Source organism: Macaca mulatta, chromosome 9, assembly GCF_049350105.2.
Source record: "Macaca mulatta isolate MMU2019108-1 chromosome 9, T2T-MMU8v2.0, whole genome shotgun sequence".
Classification (NCBI taxonomy): Eukaryota; Metazoa; Chordata; class Mammalia; order Primates; family Cercopithecidae; genus Macaca; species Macaca mulatta.
The window spans coordinates 13355031-13373955 of NC_133414.1; the positions used below are offsets into that span (position 1 = coordinate 13355031).

The following is an 18925-nucleotide window of genomic DNA, read 5'->3' on the forward strand; positions in this document are numbered from 1 at the left end:
GTGGCACTTGCCTGTAGTCCCAGCTACTCGGGAGGCTGAGGTAGGAGAATAGTTTGAACCTGAGAGGCGGAGGTTGCAGTGAGCCAAGATCATGCCACTGCACTCCAGCCTGGGTGACAGAGCAAGACTCCATCTAAAAATAAATAAATAAAAAGAAATAAAATTGCCCATTGGCTAGGCATTGTGGCTCACACCTGTAATCCTAGCACTTTGGGAGGCCGAGGCAGGCGGATCGCTTGAGGTTAGGAGTTCAAGACCAGCCTAGCCAACATGGTGAAACCCCATCTCTACTAAAAATACAAAAAATTAGCCGGGTGTGGTGGTGCATGCCTGTAGTCCCACCTACTTGGGAGGCTGAGACAGAAGAATCACTTGAACCTGGGAGGCGGAGGTTGTAATGAGCTGAGATGGCACTATTGCACTCCAGCCTGGGCGACAGAGCAAGACTCCATCTCTAAATAAATAAATAAATAAAATTGCCCATTTCTTTGCACTTCTGCCAGCATTGAATATTAGAACCTAAAATATATTTTCTAATTTATAAGGTGAAAATATTGTATATTATTTAACATTTTTTATTTTTGAAATTACTAGGTAACCGAAACCCTTTAAAATATAATAACCCACACTTACACAGATATACACATGGCTAATTACTAAGCACCTTAATTTTCTCTTTGAGGAAATTTCCCCACAGAGTTATTAGGGTTTTCTTATCAATCTATGTGTGCTCCTGAAGCTGAAATTAACTCTTGGATTTGTTATGCAGAGTTTTGTCGTTTCAGATTTTTTTTTTTGTCTTTTAGGATTCTGTTTGCAATATTTTTAGTTACCAGAATTTTTTAAATTTTGTGCAACCTAGTCTAATGGTCATTTTCTTTCTTAGTATTCCATTTCTTTTCTTTGCTCACCTTGAGATCACATAAATATTTACCAATATGTTCCCCTAATTTTAAAATTCTTTTTTTTTGTTTGTTTTTTTGAGCCAGGGTCTCTCTGTACCTCCAAGCTGGAGTGCAGTGGTGCGATCACAGCTCACTGCAGCCTCAACCCCCTCAGGCTTAGGTGATCCTCCCATCTCAGCCTTGTGAGCTGCTGAGACTACAGGTATGCACTGCCACACTGGCTAATTTTTGTATTTTTTGTAGAGACGGGGGTCTCACTATGTTGCTCAAGCTGGTCTTGAATTTCTGGGCTCAAGCAAAATCCTCCTGCCTCAGCCTCCCAAAGTGCTGGGATTACAGGTGCAAGACATCCTGCTCAACCTTAAAATTATGTAATGTAGCTAGAACATCTTTCAGCATATAATGATAGGTAAGGGCTTAACTTGATTATCTTTTCAAATTACTACATTTCTTACCTCCATTTATTGAGACTCCATCTCTTTTTCATTTATTTTTGATGACTTTTATCACATGTGAAAGTGTACACTAGCTTTTCCTGGGTTATATTGTTCTATTATGATACATTTCATCAGTATAGCCTTAGACTATGTTTCAATAATAAGTGGGTCAATTTCCCATATTTTTCTTCATTTTCTTAATTTTGTTAACTTTTCTTGCCTACTATTTGTTCAATTTGTTCAGATACACTTTAAAATACTTTTATTTTGGTCTCATAGGGTAGGTGTTAATGGCCTCATTATATGGATGAGGAACTGAGGCTCAAAAAGGATAAACAGCTTAAGGTAGTAACAAATCATGTTTTTTACATCTCCTTTGTCAGATCCAAACTGCTGTCGACTTTTCAGTAAAGTTATGAAGTTTTCTTACTTTTCTTTCTCCTTTCTTGTCTGCCTCCCTCTAGTGGTCATAACACATATTACAATTTATTACAGTTTCTGAAGTCAATTTTTTTTTTTTTTTTTTTTGAGGTGGAGTCTCGCTCTGTCGCCCAGGCTGGAGTGCAGTGGCGCGATCTCCGCTCACTGCAAGCTCCACCTCCCGGGTTCACGCCATTCTCCTGCCTCAGCCTCCGGAGTAGCTGGGACTACAGGCGCCCGCCACCTCGCCCGGCTAATTTTTTGTATTTTTAGTAGAGAAGGGGTTTCACCGTGTTAGCCAGGATGGTCTCGATCTCCTGACCTCGTGATCCGCCTGCCTGGGCCTCCCAAAGTGCTGGGATTATAGGCGTGAGCCACTGAGCCCGGCCCTGAAGTCAATTTTATACAGTAATTAATACACTCCTTTATAACATAAAAAGACCTAGCTTATTTTTTAGCTTACTTTAAAATTTTTAACCTATATAAAGTTCATTAATATTTCTTTAATATTTGGTGGTCATGTATTATCAGGATTTTCTGAGCAAAGACCAGCCTCAGAAAACATTTATGAAAAAGTCAAGTGACATTACAGTGAAATTTTAAAAATTTCATAGATTTTAAAACTGTAACAGTACAAAGACCTTCCAGATATTTCTTTATTCATTTCTTTTCCTATGGGCATTATCTAAGTACTTTCACAAATAACTATCTTTATTTAGTTATTTTTGAGACAGTCCCTGTCACCTAGTCTGGAGTGCAGTGGCACAATCTCGGCTCACTGCAACCTCTACCTCCTGGGTTCAAGCAACTCTCCTAACTCAGCCTCCTGAGGAGCTGGTATTAGAGGCATGTGCCACCATGCCCAGTTAATTTTTGCATTTTTGATAGAGATGGGATTTCGCCGTGTTAGCCAGGCTGGTCTCAAACTCCTGACCTCGGGCGATCACTTACCTTGGCCTCTCCAAAGTGATGGGATTACAGGCATGAGCCACCGTGCCCGGCCAAATAACCATCTTTAAATTTCCCCTGTAAACTATTTCTTTTCCTCTGACCTGGCTTCACTGTCCTTTCTCACTTTTTAGTCCCTTTGTGTGTTCAGTTGTCACAAAGGTGCCTAGGCCAGGCAGCATCAGGGCAGTAGGCCACCCTGAGCTAACTTTCTGGCCAGGTCTGTGCCAGGCCACCCGAGGGCCACCTGATCATGATTCTGATAAAGATTTAGGACATGCTAGCAGGGGCTGGCCTCACGTCCCTAACTGCCTGTTGGTTGAAGCCTTCTCAGTCTCATTTTCTTCCTTGTTCATTTTCTGCTATTTTTCTGCCTTTTTCTTTTCCCCTTCTTCCTTTCTAACCCCATCATCCTTCAATCTCATCCTTCTCATTTCTTTTTCACCTGTGAAAAAAGGCACCATAAAAGTTTAACCAAGCAAAAAGAATAATAAAAAGAAAAATAATTCTAGGAAGCATTTATCAATGTTTATCAAAATTATTTATCATTTACCAAAACCAAGGGAAAAAAAATTTTTTTTCTCTTGATCTGATTTCCTTAAAGGGCGAGGTGTGGTGGCTCATGCTTTTAATCCCAGCAGTTTGAGTGGCCCAGGGGAGAGGATCGCTTGAGCCTAGAAGTTTGAGACTACTGTGGGAGTGAGACCCTATCTCTACAAAAAGAAAAATAAAAAATCAGCCAGGCATAATGGTTCGTGCCTGTAGTCCCAGCTTGGGAGGCCGAGGCAGGAGAATCACTTGAGCCCAGGAGTTGGAGGCTGCAGTAAGCTACAATCTCGCCACTGCACTCTAGTCTGGGCAACAGAACAAGGCCCTGTCTCAAAAAATAAAATAAAATAAATTCCTTAAAGACAGCAGCTGCCATATTACCTGTCATCTATAGGCAGGTGTTTAATATTACCATTTATTATGTCACTTCATGACAAATGCGTTCATATTTAACACAACATGAGACAAAAATGTGAGAGGGAAAATAGAAGAACATAACCAGAAAGCTTAGGTTTATTATTCACTGAGGATTAAGGACTGTCAGAGTTGATTATCTCCTAGATTTTGTTCAGAAAGAGAGGATAATAATACTGACCCAATTAAGTAGCATGTTGGGTAGATTAAAGTGCTTTGTAAACATTAATTAAAGATGCAGGGAGTTAGGTGAGGCCAATGTGTTATTAGAGGAAAAGTTTTCTTCCCTTTAATCAGGTATCTCTTTCTGGGGAGGGCAAAGAAATGACCTCAGGACTAAGGCATTGGGGCTCAACCCTGAGTGGGGCCAGTGACTCAGTCATTCTGTGCAACCACTTCCTTCTTAGTTTTCTGTAAAATGGGAGTAAACACAAACATTTTGGGAATCTAGATTGTTATAACATTTGCCATTTGAGTATGCAACAAACCCTACAATTAATACAACCCCATAATCCTTGCTTTCTCCCTGCCTACCGAATTAAACCCAGTAACATTAACCTCCACCAACTTACAAAAGCCTTCCGCAACCAGCTATTAACCTTGGGAGATATTTCCACGGTGATAGCCTGAAGAAGAAAATGCAATGAGCCATGGGGTCAAAAATTCTCCCATGAGTTTCTTCAGCTGTCTGAACCTCAGCTTTCCTGCTCTGTAAAATGGGGTTAAGAAACCAGAAAAACATTTTAAGGATTAGATGAAATAATGTATTTGGTGTATGCACATTAAATGCTGTGTCTGAGGGTACAGGTATGCAATAAATTGCATCAGCATTATTAAGTATAAAATAGCCTCTCCAAGCTGATGATAATAAAAAAGAAAAGAAAAAATTAAAGGCCAAGTGCAGTGGCTCAGGCCTGTAATCCCAGCACTTTGGGAGGCTGAAGTGAGAGGATCGCTTGAGCCCAGGAGTTCGAGACCAGCCTGGGCAATATAATGAGACCCCCCACCCATCTCTCCAAAAAATTTTAAATTAGCTGGGTGTGGTGGCGTGCACCTGTGGTACCAGCTACTTGGGAGGCTGAGCTGTGAGGATCACTTGAGCTTGGGAGGTGGAGGTTGCAGTGAGCCAAGATCACACAACGTGCACTCCAGCCTGGGCAACACAGCAAGACCCTGTCTCAAGAAAAATTAGATTAAATTAATGTCCCATCTCTTGCAAGTTTCAGACACACATCCCCACTGCTTTTCTCTGCGTGGGTCGCTCGGCGATGGGGTTGGGGATTTTCACGGTGATGTCCCCCAACTCGAACTTCACACCTTGACCGAGGGCACCCGGGAGGCGGCCGCGGGGTCCTGCAGCGCGGCGGGGCCTGGCCCTTTAAGCGCCGCGGGCGCGCGCAGTGCGTGCCTGAGGATCGCGAGTCCCGGCGGCGCGAGCGCGCGGTGGGCGGTGGAGCGCGCACGGGTGGGCGCGCACGGGGGAGAGCGCGCGGCGGGGCGGCCTGGGACAATCTGCGCCGGACGGGCGGCGGCGTGAGGGCTCCGGCGTCAGGGCTCAGGGTCGCTGGCGGCGTGGACACCTGAGTCCCGGAGTAGGGCTCTCCCGCGAGGTGAGTGCGGCCCTAGGACTCCGGGCACGGCTGGAGCGGCGGGAGGGCGTCCTGGCGGCGGTGGCGGCACTGGGGTCTGGCTGGGACGCCGGCGGGTCGGGCAGAGAGGGGGCGCCGGACCCTGCCTTGCGCGCTTCTCGCTCCGACTGGGGGAGCCCGGCGCTGCCGCAGAGGCCACCCGGTACCCGAACCCTGACCCCGGGGCGTCGCTGCCTCCTCGGGGACCTCTGAGTCGGGGCGCGGCGGGGAGCGCGCTGGGTTCCGAGTCTGGGGCTGTCCTGGGGGCGCAGGGGTGGAGGCGGGTTTCCCAGCCTTGGGCGCAGAGCGTCCCCGCTGTCCCCGACGCCTGTCCCCCAGCCCGGGACCGCTCTCCCTTGCGCTGTGGGACCCCCATGCGGCCTCGCGGAGAGGGTGCGGGTCCGACACGGCGGGCGGAGCCACCTGTTCCACCCGGGCCCCCAGGTCCTGGAATCACGCGGGAATGTGCAGGGTCTGCCCAACCCAGCCGGCGGGAGGGACTAAAATAGAGGAGAAAATGTGACCCGTGTGATGAAATTGAACAAAAGGCAATAAAATAAACTCCAGTATTTCTCCAAGGCTTTGAAAGTTTCCCAGTATTGTTTTACGGAGTCTAAATTTAAGCATCTAGTTGTTTGGTGTATTTTTTTTTTTCCCTTAACCGCAGGAACTAACCTCAGAAAACTTTTAACTCTTTACCAGAACCTCGTGCGTGCAGAGCAGAGAAGTTAAAAGTGAGTGAAGGAAAATGACTGTGTGTGTCTTTTTCCACCCTAAACAGAGTAAAACGTTCAGATCTGTAGGAAGAAGGTTCTTTCTGGCTCCAATTTTAACGGAGATCATTTTTTAAAAATCTGTATTTCTGAAAGGTATCGAAAGACCAAACCAGGCATACGTGGAAACTTGAGGGAAATGCTCATAGGAGAAAACTTTATTAAAAATACTTTTCTACGTTATTTTTTAAAAACACTACATAAAAGTGTCCCAGCATGCACTAAAACGTTTGCCCTCCAAGTTCTGTGTCTGAATTTTACTGGTTGTTTTTCTAGGTGGAGGAGGTATTTTCGTTCGTGAAGCCAATGTGGAAATACAAACAAATGCCCTATTGACTTGGGATTGGGTGGGAAGGATGGAAGTTGTCTAAAATCTTTCTTGCCAAAGTTGACAGCGTATGTATGGAATCTTGTGTGTTTTCTTGTCCAGACTAGTAATAGCCATTTTAATGCGATTGGATTATATCCCTTGGTAACAGCACTTCAGATGAGCTTTCTTTGAAAATTTTAGATGCTGACGATTTAAAAGTAACGTATTTTCTCCATTACTAGAAATCAGAAATCCAAAATTAGAGTGATAGTGGAGCGAAAGCTGGGAAGAGGAGCGATGCTTTTAGGAAAGTTTGAGCGTGTTTGAATCTCTGGTTACGGAGGGGTCGCGGGGGGGTGGGATTTGCTCGTTAATTCATTCAGGAATATTTGTAGACTGACCACCTACAGCGCGCAGAGCCGTGACTGGACATCCAGCATACAGTCTTTTCTAGATAACAGCCACATGGCCCAAACTGATTAAAACCAGATGAAGCAAGCCTTCATCAGCAGCTGAAGAGATACCTGGCCTTGGTTCCAAAGTTCTCAGACACCCGAGGCGCCCAGAGTTGGCACTGTGTGTTGATTTGGAAGATCATCTCAGATAACTCCAGGAGTGGAGCCTGGAAACCTGAAGGGGGAGAGAGGAAGGGCCTGGGTAGAGCAGAGCTGAGAACAGGGGAGCCTCTAGAACTAGAAGTTCAAGTGCATCTTATCTGCAGTGTTGTGGGACAGCTGCCAGTGGCACAGAGGCCATTCGGGAGGTGCCAGGGGAATCCTAGGAGCATCCCAGAACCCGAGCTCTTTCCTTTGACGGTGAAGGCCATCGCCGCGTGTCACCTTTCTTTGCACTTGGTGGCTTCCTAGCTGCCTGTGTGCTCTGAGAAGAGGGCCTGGTAACTCTGCCCCTGATAGACTGCAGCCATCCCCGCTCCACTCTGAGGGGTCTCCTGGCCACCATAGGAAAGCCTGTGTTCACGGAGGCGCTGCCCTCTGCACGGGTTATGTCCAGCCAGTGGCAACAACAGCCTCTGTCTGCGGAACCCACAGGGAAGCTGCCCCTGTCCATAATGCCCTTGTCCCCTTTCTAGACTGGCAGCATTCATCTTGAAAACTAAGAGTATTTTAAGAAAGTTGGTGCTGGGTTTGTAATCTGTGCATTCAGGATGGGCAGGAAAGGATCATATGGGGAGAGCATTCTGCCTTGCCGGACAGGGATGGGAGAGCTCTTCGTGAACGTGTCTTCAGACTGGGTACTGCCAGAGACTCTAGCACCGTGAAGACTTGATGCTGTTTATCTTTTTTATTATAGTCAAATACATAGAACATAAAATTTACCACTTTAAAGGGCACAAATCAGTGGCATTAAGTACATTCCATTCCCAATGTTAGGCAATCATCACCACTGTCGAGTTCCAGAACTTTTTCATCACTCCAAAAGGAAACCCATTAAGCAGACGATTCCCGTTCCCCTCTCCCAACCCCTGGCAACCACTGATCTCCTTCTGTCTTGGTAGACTTGCCCCTTCTGGATGTTTATACACGTGGAATCTTAGAATCTGTGGCCTCTTGTGTCTGGTGTCTTTGACTTAGCACAATGTTTTCAAGGTCCGTCCATGTCGCAGCGTGCATCGTTGCTTCCCTCCTTTTGATGGCTGAATAATGTTCCATTGTGTGGACAGATCGCATTCTATTCGCCCATTCATCAGATGAATGACTTTGCGTTGTTTCCACCTTTTGGCTATTGTGAATAGTACTGCTGTGAACCGTTGTGTACAAGTTTTTGTGTGAACACCTGTTGTCAGTTCTTTTGGGTCTATATCTGAAAGTAGAATTCCCCAGGTCATATGGTAATTCTGTGATTAACTTGCTGAGGAGCTGCCAACTGTCTTCGATAGCAGCTGTGCCATTTTGTGTTCCCACTAGCAATGTGTGAAGGTTCCAGTTTCTCGACATCCTTGTCAACCACTTGTTATTTCCCCCCGCCTTTTTATTTATTTATTTATTTATTTATTTATTTTTTTTTTTTGAGACGGAGTCTCACTCTGTCGCCCATGCTGGAGTGCAGTGGTGTGATCTCGGCTCACTGCAAGCTCCACCTCCCAGGTTCATGCCATTCTCCCGCTTCAGCCTCCCCAGTAGCTGGGACCACAGGCACCGGCCACCACGCCTGGCTAATATTTTGTATTTTTAGTTAGAGACAGGGTTTCACCGTGTTAACCAGGATGGTCTTGATCTCCTGACCTCGTGATCCACCTGCATTGGCCTCCCAAAGTGCTGGGATTATAGGCATGAGCCACCACGCCCGGCCTTTTTTTTTTTTTTTCCTGAGACAGGATTTCACTCTCTTGCCCAGGCTGGAGTGCAATGGCATGATCTCAGCTCACTGCAGCCTCGACCTTCCAAGCTCAAGTGATCCTCCCACCTCAGCCTCCAAGGTAGCTAGGACTACAAGCACGTGCCACCACGTCCAGCTGTGTTTTTGTGTTTTTTGTAGAGACTGGGTTTTGCCATGTTACCCAGGCTAGTCTCAAACTCCTGGGCTCAAGCAATCTGCCCACGTCTGCCTTCCAAAGTGCTGGTATTACAGGCATGAGTGACCACACTTGGCCTTCCTTTACAAAAAAAAGAAAAAAATCTCGGTCCTCCTAGTGGGTACGAAGTAGTATCTCATGGTGGTTTTGGTGCATTTCCCGCACGACTTCAATGCTGGACATCTCTTCAGATGCTTGTTGGCCACACCTTTAGAGAAATGTCTGGCGAGAACTTGGTTCTCTTTTTGTGTTATTTTTTGTATCGTGAAATTTTGCATGTGCGTAAGTGCAGTTATTTGTATAGGGCTTGGTTTGTATATTTAGGTTCCTTCCCAATGCTTCATTCTGTTGTGGGTTTTTTCCTGCTTTGTCTTTCAGGCTGCTTCTCCTTCTCCTGGGAAGCCAGTTGTCTGACTTGTGCTTTGACATTTTTAATCTTCTGCCTGTGGTAGTTCTTGCCCCTAAGCCTGGGGTATTGATCAGTTCGTCTGGCAGTACAGTATTTATAGATTGATCCTGTACAATGTGCCAAGCTGTTGGGCTGGTCATTGTGCATACAAACATGGAAGTCCTCTTTTTTTTTTTTTTTTTGACATGGTCTCACTCTGTCACCCAGACTGGAGTGCAGTGGCACAATCAAGCTCACTGCAGCCTCAACCTCCCAGGCTCAGATGATCCTCCCACCTCAGCGTCCAGAGTAGCTGGGACTACAGGTGCATGCCACAATTGCCTGGCTGATTTTTGTATTTTTGATAGAGATGGGTCTTGCTGTATTGCACAGGATGGTCTTGAACTCCTGGGTTCAAGCAGTCCCCCGACCTTAGCCCCCTAAAATGCTGGGATTACAGGCATGAGCCACCTTCTCTTTTTGAGATATGTCTTTTTGTGATGTACACAGATTACATTTTATTTTTTTAAATTATGTTAATGGGCATATAGGGGAAAAGAACAGTGCTACACTGGAATTTAGGGAATCTGCATCAGGTTTCAGCCCCCGATAGCTGTGTGGCCTCAAGGTTCACCCTTCACCCTTCTGAAACTCGGTCTCCTGGTCTGTAAAATTTGGGGTAAGACTGAATGACTTCTCAGGCCCTTCTCAGACCTTGAAACTGGAGATTCACCATAGCTTTCCTTTACAAACCTGATTCTGAGCGTATTTCAAACCATTTAGTTTGCACATATTACTTAAAGGAACTCTCTGTGTGGAAAAAAAAATATGTCTATACTCTTTTGTACTAGACTATAAACAGTTGAGTTGAGTCTAATGCTGCCTCTAAAAATGGTGCATTTGGCATTTTCTATAAATATTCAGAGCATTTTGGCCAGGCACAGTGGCTCACACCTGTAATCCCAGCAGTTTGGGAGGCCAAGGCGAGTGGATCACCTGAGGTCAGGAGTTCTAGACCACCCTGGTCAACATGGTGAAACCCCATCTCTACTAAAAATACAAAAGATTAGCTGGGCGCGGTGGTGCGTGCCTGTAATTCCAGCTACCTGGGAGGCTAAAGCAGGAGAATCACTTGAACTCGGGAGGCGGAGGTTGCAGTGAGCTGAGAGCGCACCACTGCACTCCAGCCTGGACAACACAGCGAGACTCTGTCTCCAAAATAAACGAACAAACATGCAGAGAATGTTAAGAGTTGTAGTGAAGATTTGAGTTCCTAACATGCTGGGAATACAGAGGTGACTAAGGCAGCGTGGACCCTGCTCCCATGAAGCTTTGCTTGGGGAAAGGAGACATTCACTGTCTAATATGAATTGATAACAGAGACCCACAGGTGTTTTGGGAGCAGAGCTCAGAGAGAGTCTGTCAGGGGTGTCAGAACCACCAGCTGGAGAACGTAGCATTTGAGCTGGGCCGACAAGGGCAGCATAGGGGAAAATTTAGGCCAACACGGTAGAATTGAGGAGTCAGTTATTACGCTAAAAGGGATTAGCCTTCCATTTGGGGGCATGGGCCAGCGAAGGTTTCTGAGTAGGTTGCAGTGGTAGATCTTGTTTCTCTGCTCTCCCGTGGAGGAGACATTTACACATGGAGGGATTAACTTGAAGTTGAACAGGATGTTAGGACTGAGGAAGGCAGCATAGAAATAGGAAGATATAAGATGGTATGAACAAGGGGAAGACACCAGGCATGTCAATTGTTGAATTGAATTTTAGGTGCAAAAAAAAAGTTTTTTAAAAGTATTACATACCCGGGCATGCTAGATCATGCCTGTAATCCCAACACTTTGGGAGGCCAAGGTGGGAGGACTGCTTGAACCCAGGAGTTTGAGACCAGCCTGGGCGATATAGGGAGACCCCCATCTACAAAAAATGTAAGAATTAGCCAGGTGTGGTAGTGTGTACCTGTAGACCCAGCTATGCAGGAGGCTGAGGCAGGAGAATTGCTTGAGCCCAGGAGGTTGAGGCTGCAGTGAGCTGAGATGGTGCCACTGCACTCTAGCCTAGAAGACAGACCAAGACTCTGTCTCAAAAATAAATAAATAAATAAAGTATTGTGCTAGAGTAGAAAACTAGAACCAGCTCTGTCAGACTTGCCAAACTGACTTAGAGGTGCTGTACCTCAGTTTCTTCATATGCCACAAATTGCCCTCCATCTACACTAGGTAACCAATGAATTTGTTGCATGAGCTCCTGCTAATGCCAGCAATATCACTTTAAGAATGAGATGGCACCAAAATGTACATGAGGTGAGTCTGTTCTGTTAATTTTCTTTATTTTTCTTGACTCCTGATTTTTTTTTTTTTTTCTTTTTAACCGAGTCTCGCTCTGTCACCCGGCTGGAGTGCAGTGGCGTGATCTTGGCTCACTGCAGCCTTCACCTCCTGGGCTCAAGCAGTTCTCCCACCTCAGCCTCTGGAGTATCTGGGACTACAGGCATGTGCCTCCATGCCTGGCTAATTTTTGCATTTTAGTAGAAACAGGGTTTTGCCATGTTGGCCTCGAACTCCTGAGCTCAAGTGATCCTCCTACCTCAGCCTCCCAAAGTGCTGGGATTACAGATGTGAGCCACTGTGCCAGCCGCAATAGGTAGTTTTTCAGCCCTCCTATCCCCCTCCATGGACCTTCCCACCTTTTGGAGGCTCCCGTGTCCACTATTTCACTCTGTGGATTTATGTGGACCCATCATTTAGTTCCCACTTGTGAGAACATGCAGCGTTTGACTTTCAGAGTTAGACTTTCACTTAGGATAATGCCTTCAGTTCCATCCATGTTGCTGCAAAAGACATGATTGCATTCATTTTTATGGCTGAGTAGTCGTCCATGGTGTTTATGTATCACATTTTCTTTATCCTGTCGTCTCTCGATGGACTGCTAGATTGATTCCGTGATGGTTACTGTGAACAGCGCCGCGGTAAAGGTGCAAGTGCGAACAGCGCCACGGTAAAGGTGCAAGTGCGAACAGCGCCACGGTAAAGGTGCAAGTGCAGGTGTCTTTTGATGTAATCATTTCTCTCCCTGTAGATAGATAACCAGCAGTGAGATTGCTGGGTCCAGTGGTAGTTCTAGGTTTAGTCCCTGAGAAATCTCCATTTGTTTTCTGTAGCAGACTCTACTATTTGACTCTACTATTTAGTCCCTGAGACATCTCCATCTGTTTTCCATAGCAGACGCTACCCTTGAGCTACTTAAAGGCGCCCTGATTTCTCTGAGAGAGGTTCATAGGCATTCCTTGGACTTCTGAAAATAGTAACATGGAAACTGTTAGTTGGAGTCTTCCAGGTTTTTCAACAAACATTTGGTGGTCCCCATTGCTTAAAAATGCGCTAAAAACCCCTTGTTTCTCCCCGGCCTGTTAAAACTGGGAAATGCCTTTGTGCCGACAGACTTGGACTGACTTGAGGAATTTGCGAGCAGGTTCCCCGGAGGTGTAGGAAGAGCGGGAGAAGCAGCCTCTAGCTCCTTCGCAGGGAGGAGGTTGTTACTCGCCTTACCTTACTGACATCATCCATCCTCCGGCTCGCAAAGGGACTTTGGCAGATGAGGTTAAAAGTTTCATGCGTTGGATTCCCAGCAGGAGGTCTTTGAGCTTGTTCCACCCTGTTGTGGATTTAAATCTGTTCAACTTGAGATAAGATATGTAAATCAGACCACGGCTGCCAGTCTAACCAGGTGTTACAAATACCAGTGCTAAATGAACATGCTCTAAGCCAGCTTTCTTTTCACTGGGAGCATGGATGAAAAATTCAGCCAAGAATTTTGAGCCTCTTGGGGTGGGGGTGTTGGGAGAGCACTATAGAACCCTGCAAAACAATAAGGTGTAACAATTCCTTCCTAGCAAGAAGTACTACATTTATCTCATTAGTGAAGCACATGTTGGGTGCTCGGTAATATTTGCTAAGCAAATAAAGACAAAGCACACAAGCTTGTGTCACAAAAGAAGAATAACTTCAACTGGAATTTTCTTCTGTCCATAAATAATTTTCTCAGGAATCCAGAAACGTAATAGACATACCAACTGTCCATTTTTCAAAAATGTACTGAGTAAAAATGTGCAGTGTCTCTCTTCACAAACATTTCTTTTTTCAATTTTCATTATTTTCCAAAACCTTGGAGATTGATAGCAGTTTGCAAACATTGCGTCAGCTAGAACTGTTCCCCCAGCTAGACTTTGCTCTGGTTGACCTCCCCTCTCCTGCGTTCTGGGTCATTCCTTTTTGTTACTAGGACCCAATCAGACATCTGGTCAAGATTGTGTTCAGGTGAGATTTTACTTGAGGAGACTCTGGTTTTGGTATCTTTTTCAGTGATGGTGAACTGGCGGTAGGAAACTTCTTCCCTCAGGGCCTGTTAACCCAGCCTCTCTAGGTAAGGCGACCTGGTGAACTTGTTTGCTTTAAGTGTGGGCGAATCAATTACTTCCATGTGATGTGTGGCTGCGAGTAAATCACTGCTCCTATGAACACAGCTGAGACTATTCACAACAGAGACAGTTTGAAATCAACCTTGTTTCTGTACATTGTTCAGAAAGAACTTTAAAAAAAAAAAAAACACTAAGTGAAAGCATGATTATTCTTCCAGGAAGTAGAATTACTAGCCTTTTAAAATCTGTGTTTAAGGTTCTAAGTTCTTACGTAAGGCATTTCAGAAGTAAGGGAAATCCCAATTCGGAGGAAAAGCAGAGTCATATGAAAAGGGTGCTAAACCGTGACCGCGTCGACGTGTTCAAACTCCAAAACAAAACTGCCTACGCTCCCAGCAGCCAGCTTCCACCTGGGTCTTGCTTTGATCTTCAGTGCTGGGATACAGTCCTAGTTTACTTAGGGAGAATTTTTGGAAGCATTCTTTTCTTTCCAAGGTTTTTTTCTTGAAATTGAGAAATAGCGCAGACTAAAGAGTAGTTGCTTCTTCATGTGCTTCATATTTATTTTACTGCGGCCTCTGTATTTCTGTGGAGGCCCATTTTTAAGATTAATTTTGGTCATGGATTATATTTGTAGATGCATACACATTCATATTGACATGGATTACCTGTTAATATTGGGAGGTGTTACTGGGTAGCGTGTGTAATGTGTATTGATGTCAGCTTTTTAATACATTGTTATTTATGAAGCTGGGTTAAGCATCCTTTCTACTGCTGTGTTTAAAGTCACTCCCCTCATCTGCCCCATTTCCCCATGTAAATGTACAGCTTGGATGAGATTAATTTCTCTTAAATTGGAAGGATTTGATCTATAATTATGGTGAAAAGGGAAGGATGATAACCACACCGATGTTAACATGTTTGAAACTACTCAAGTATTTAAGCTTTTCTTTTAGATCCAAGGTCTGTTTTTAGGGTACTCTTATCTTTTTTTTTAATAAGATGGTTTTAGAGTTTTGTTTTGTTTTTGAGACAGGGTGTCACTCTGTCACCCAGGCTGGAGTGCAGTGGCTAGGTCTTTGCTTAGGGCATCTTCCACCTCCCAGGTTCATGCCATTCTCCTGCCTCAGCCTCCTGAGTAGCTGGGATTACAGGCACACGCCACCATGCCCGGCTAATTTTTGTATTTTTTGGTAGAGACAGGGTTTCGCCATGTTGGCCAGGCTGGTCTCAAACTCCTGACCTCAAGTGATCCGCCCACCTCAGCCTCCCAAAGTGCCTGGCTGGTTTTAGATTTTTTAAATATGAGTTTTGGTTAAGTAATAAATAGTGATTAAGTCTGTATTTTGTGTGACAAGTATTATACAAAATGTTGTGGCTTTTCTTTTTTTTTTTTTTTTCAGGTCTTTGCTGGGTACAGTGGCTCACATCTGTAGTCCCAGCTCAGGAGGCTGAGGCAGGAGGATTGTTTCCAGTCCAGGTTGTCCAGGCCAGCCCGGGTGACATAGCGAGACCCCATCACCAAAAAAAATTTTTTTAATTAAAAAGCTTTGCTGGCTGGGTGCGGTGGCTTACGCCTGTAATCCCAGCACTTTGGGAGGCCAAGATCAGGAATTCGAGACCAGCCTGGCCAACGTGGTGAAACCCCATCTCTACTCAAAATACAAAAATTAGCCGGGTGTGGTGGCTGGCGTCTATAATCCCATTACTCTGGAGGCTGAGGCAGGAGAATTGCTTGAACCCGGGAGGCGGAGGTTGCGGTGAGCCAAGATCGCACCATTGCACTCCAGCCTGGGTGACAAGAGTGAGACTCCATCTCAAAAAAAAAAAAAAAAAAAAAAAAAAAAGAGCTTTGCCTACAAGGAGTGTATCATCTAATGGAGGAAAATAAGAATTATATACAGAAACCTTATGGGATCAATTGTATCCAAATGGGAAAAATAGCACATAGAGTGAGCCAGCGGTGGGTATCAACAGCAGGCGCGGGAGGCCAGCGGGGAGGCCAGTGATGAGGGAGTCACGAAGGCTTGACCGGGTTCGGTAGAGTTGAGCTGAGCTTTGAAGCCTGGGAGGAGGGCAGCAGGGAGAAAGTGGGAAGGGGTTCCCAAGCGAGTAGCTCTTTGTTTTTTTTGTTTTTTTTTTTGAGACAGAGTCTCGCTCCGTCTCCCAGGCTGGAGTGCAGTGGTGTGATCTCAGCCCACTGCAACCTCTGCTTCTCAGGTTCAAGCGATTCTCCTGCCTCAGGCTCCCAAGTAGCTGGGATTACAGGCACCCGCCACCACGCCCAGCTAATTTTTGTATTTTTAGTAGAGACGGGATTTTACCATGTTAGCCAGAATGATTTCGATCTCTTGACCTTGTGACCCACCCACCTCGGCCTCCCAAAGAGCTGGGATCACAGGCGTCAGCCACCGCGCCCAGCTGTGAGTAGCACTTTCGTAGGAGACCTGGTTCAAATTGTGGAAAGGAAGGTGGAAGAGACAAGGCTAGGCCAGATTCTAGAGAGATACTTTTTAAAGCCTCACCTTCTTACAGATCGGCTCCTTGGCAGTACAGATTAGGAAAATGAAAACTCCGGCCACCTGGCAGGGCGCGGTGGCTCACGCCTGTAATCTCAGCACTTTGGGAGGCTGAGGCTGGTGGATCACCTGAGGTCAGGAGTTCGAGACCAGCCTGGCCAACCTGGTGAAACCCTGTCTCTACTAAAAATACGAAAATTAGCTGGGCGTGGTGGCGGGTGCCTGTAATCCCAGCTACTCAGGAAGCTGAGGCAGGAGAATCACTTGAACCCGGATGGTGGAGGTTGCAGTGAGCCGAGATCGCACCGTTGCACTCCAGTCTGGGTGACAGAGCAAGATTTCTTCTCAAAAAAATATATAAATAACACTCGGCCTCCTTGCCTGGCCTGTGGTATCAAGAGTAAACTGGGATTTTAGAAATGTTAGTTATTGAGGCGGGGCGCAGTGGCTTACCCCTGTAATCAATCCCAGCACTTTGTGAGGCCGAGGTGGGAGGATCACCTGAGGTCAGGAGTTCGAGACCAGCCTGGCCAACATGGTGAAACCCTGTCTCTACTAAAAATACAAAAATTAGCTGGCATGGTGGTGGGCGCCTGTAGTCTCAGCTACTTGGGAGGCTGAGGCAGGAGAATCATTTGAACCTGGGAGGCAGAAGTTGCAGTGAGCTAAGATCGTGCCACTGCACTCCAGCCTGGGCAACAGAATGAGAATCTGTCTTTAAAAAAAAAAAAAAGAAAAGAAAAGAAATGTTAGTTATTGAAATATCTGGCAGTTTACAGGTGGGTGTGATATGAGTGTTGGTTTCTTTTGACCTTGGAGGAAGAAAACGCTGTAGGAGCCCCTTTTCCTCTTACCTCTGCCTGAGGTCGGCTCTGTGCACTTGTGTTTGAATGTGCAGCTTTGGTGCGGCAGGGACAGGGATGACGTGGACATTGGGTTTGGTGTGTGAATGTAGAGAAAGAACCAGGCCTGTGCTCAGAGCTCTTGGGTATGTCACGATAACTGAGGTAAAATCCTATTTTTACGAAAGTAGTCTATACATTATTTTCAGAGTGAAAAGGAAATGGTTAATTTAGTCTAAGAGTTTGTTTTTTAAAGCCCTACTTAAGTGGAATAATAGAAAGTAGAATGTATGGACTCCGTTTCCTTTAATTTATGAATTGAGTTTAAAAAACTATAGAAGAGTCTTGACATCATTCATTGCTTCCTCTTCTAGTACGTTTCTTATTATAAAACTCATTTTTGTTAATACACAGTTACATAAAAATCGGAAGTAACACAGAACCAGATAGAAACGATGAAAAAGCAGGACTCTCTTCTTCGTTTGAGTAAAATCAAAGCAAAGTGCCTGTCACATAAAAGACACTGATGCCTGTTCACATGGATGAGTGTTGTCAAGAGCCACTAGCATTAGGGCCAACAATGGCTGTTTTGTGTTTACGATCTTTATTTTCACCCACCACTTACCCGTATGAAGAAGCCCACTCATGGTAATGAGCAGGGTGATTCAGAAAGACTTCCCACTGTGACACGCTCTCATTCATGGTGCTCTTGAAGGTCAAGGAAAACAGCTTTTTGAAAAGGGCTTGGCTGTTAAGTCACCATATAGGGATTTTTAGGGATGTGACTTTATTTATTTATTTATTTATTTATTTATTTATTTGGAGATGGAGTCTCGCTCTGTCGCCAAGGCTGCAGTGCAGTGGCATGATCTTGGCTCACTGCAACCTCTGCCTTCTGGGTTCAAGTGATTCTCCTGCCTCGGTCTCCCAAGTAGCTGGGATTATAGGCGGCCACCACTATGCCCGGCTAATTTTTTTTATTTTTTTGAGACAGAGTCTCGCTCTGTTGGCCAGGCTGGTGTACAGTGGTGTGATCTCCGCTCACTGCAGCCTCCACCTTCCAGGTTCAAGTGATTCTCCCATCTCAGCTTCCCAAGTAGTTGGGATTACAAGCTCATACCACCATGTCTGGCTAATTTTTGTATTTTTGGTAGAGACGGGGTTTCACCATGTTAGCCAGGCTGGTCTCGAACTCCTGGCCTCAGGTAATCCTCCCACCTCGGCCTCCCAAAGTGCTGGGATTACAGGCGTGAGCCACAGCACCTGACCAGGATATAACTTTAAAGACAATTTCTTGCCTAAGATATGTTTATTCTCTATTTTGGAACAAATCTTCACATAACTCATGGTGTGCACGCCAGCCCCTTCCTAGCGTGTAGATGTGCACTTCGACCCTGCTGTAGTGTGTAAGTGTGCCCAATGACCTCTGCCCTACTGCATGTCCTGACACAGGAAGGGGGACGTCTTTTAGAAGCTCATTTCTACCTCTTTCCCACCTCAACTGTGCTTGTCTTGACTGTATCTTAAAAGTGCTGGTTAATGGTGGGTGTCTGGACAGGGTAGGAGAGTCTATAAACCTATACCAAAGTCCTCTCTTACACACGGTTTTGCTTTCCATGGTTTCAGTTACTTGCAGTCAACCATGGTCCAGAAATATTCGATGGAAAATTCCAGAAATAACTCCTTCATAAGTTTTAAATTGTGTACCGTTGTGAGCAGTGGGATGAAATGTCGTTCTGATCCATCGCCTCCTGCATGCAAATCCTCCTTTGCCCGGCGTCCCCACCTGCCCATCACTTAGTAGCCACCTCAGTTCTCAGGTCAGCTCTCTATGTCACAG

At 45.6% G+C, this 18925-nt stretch overlaps 1 protein-coding gene across 6 annotated transcripts in view; it reads left to right on the forward strand.

Moving 5' to 3' along the window:
• The first annotated feature begins 5068 nt into the window (after positions 1-5068).
• Positions 5069-18925, forward strand: part of PROSER2 (proline and serine rich 2) — a 49427-nt gene continuing 35570 nt past the window's right edge. For 2 of the 6 annotated variants that reach the window (XM_028825986.2, XM_077945762.1), the window contains exon 1: positions 5112-5283. The gene's annotated coding sequence lies outside the window, so the exon portion shown is untranslated. Of the gene's footprint in view, positions 5284-18925 lie in introns of all 6 variants that reach the window. The other 4 variants (XM_001082541.5, XM_028825987.2, XM_077945763.1 and 1 more) reach the window with 4 other exon arrangements.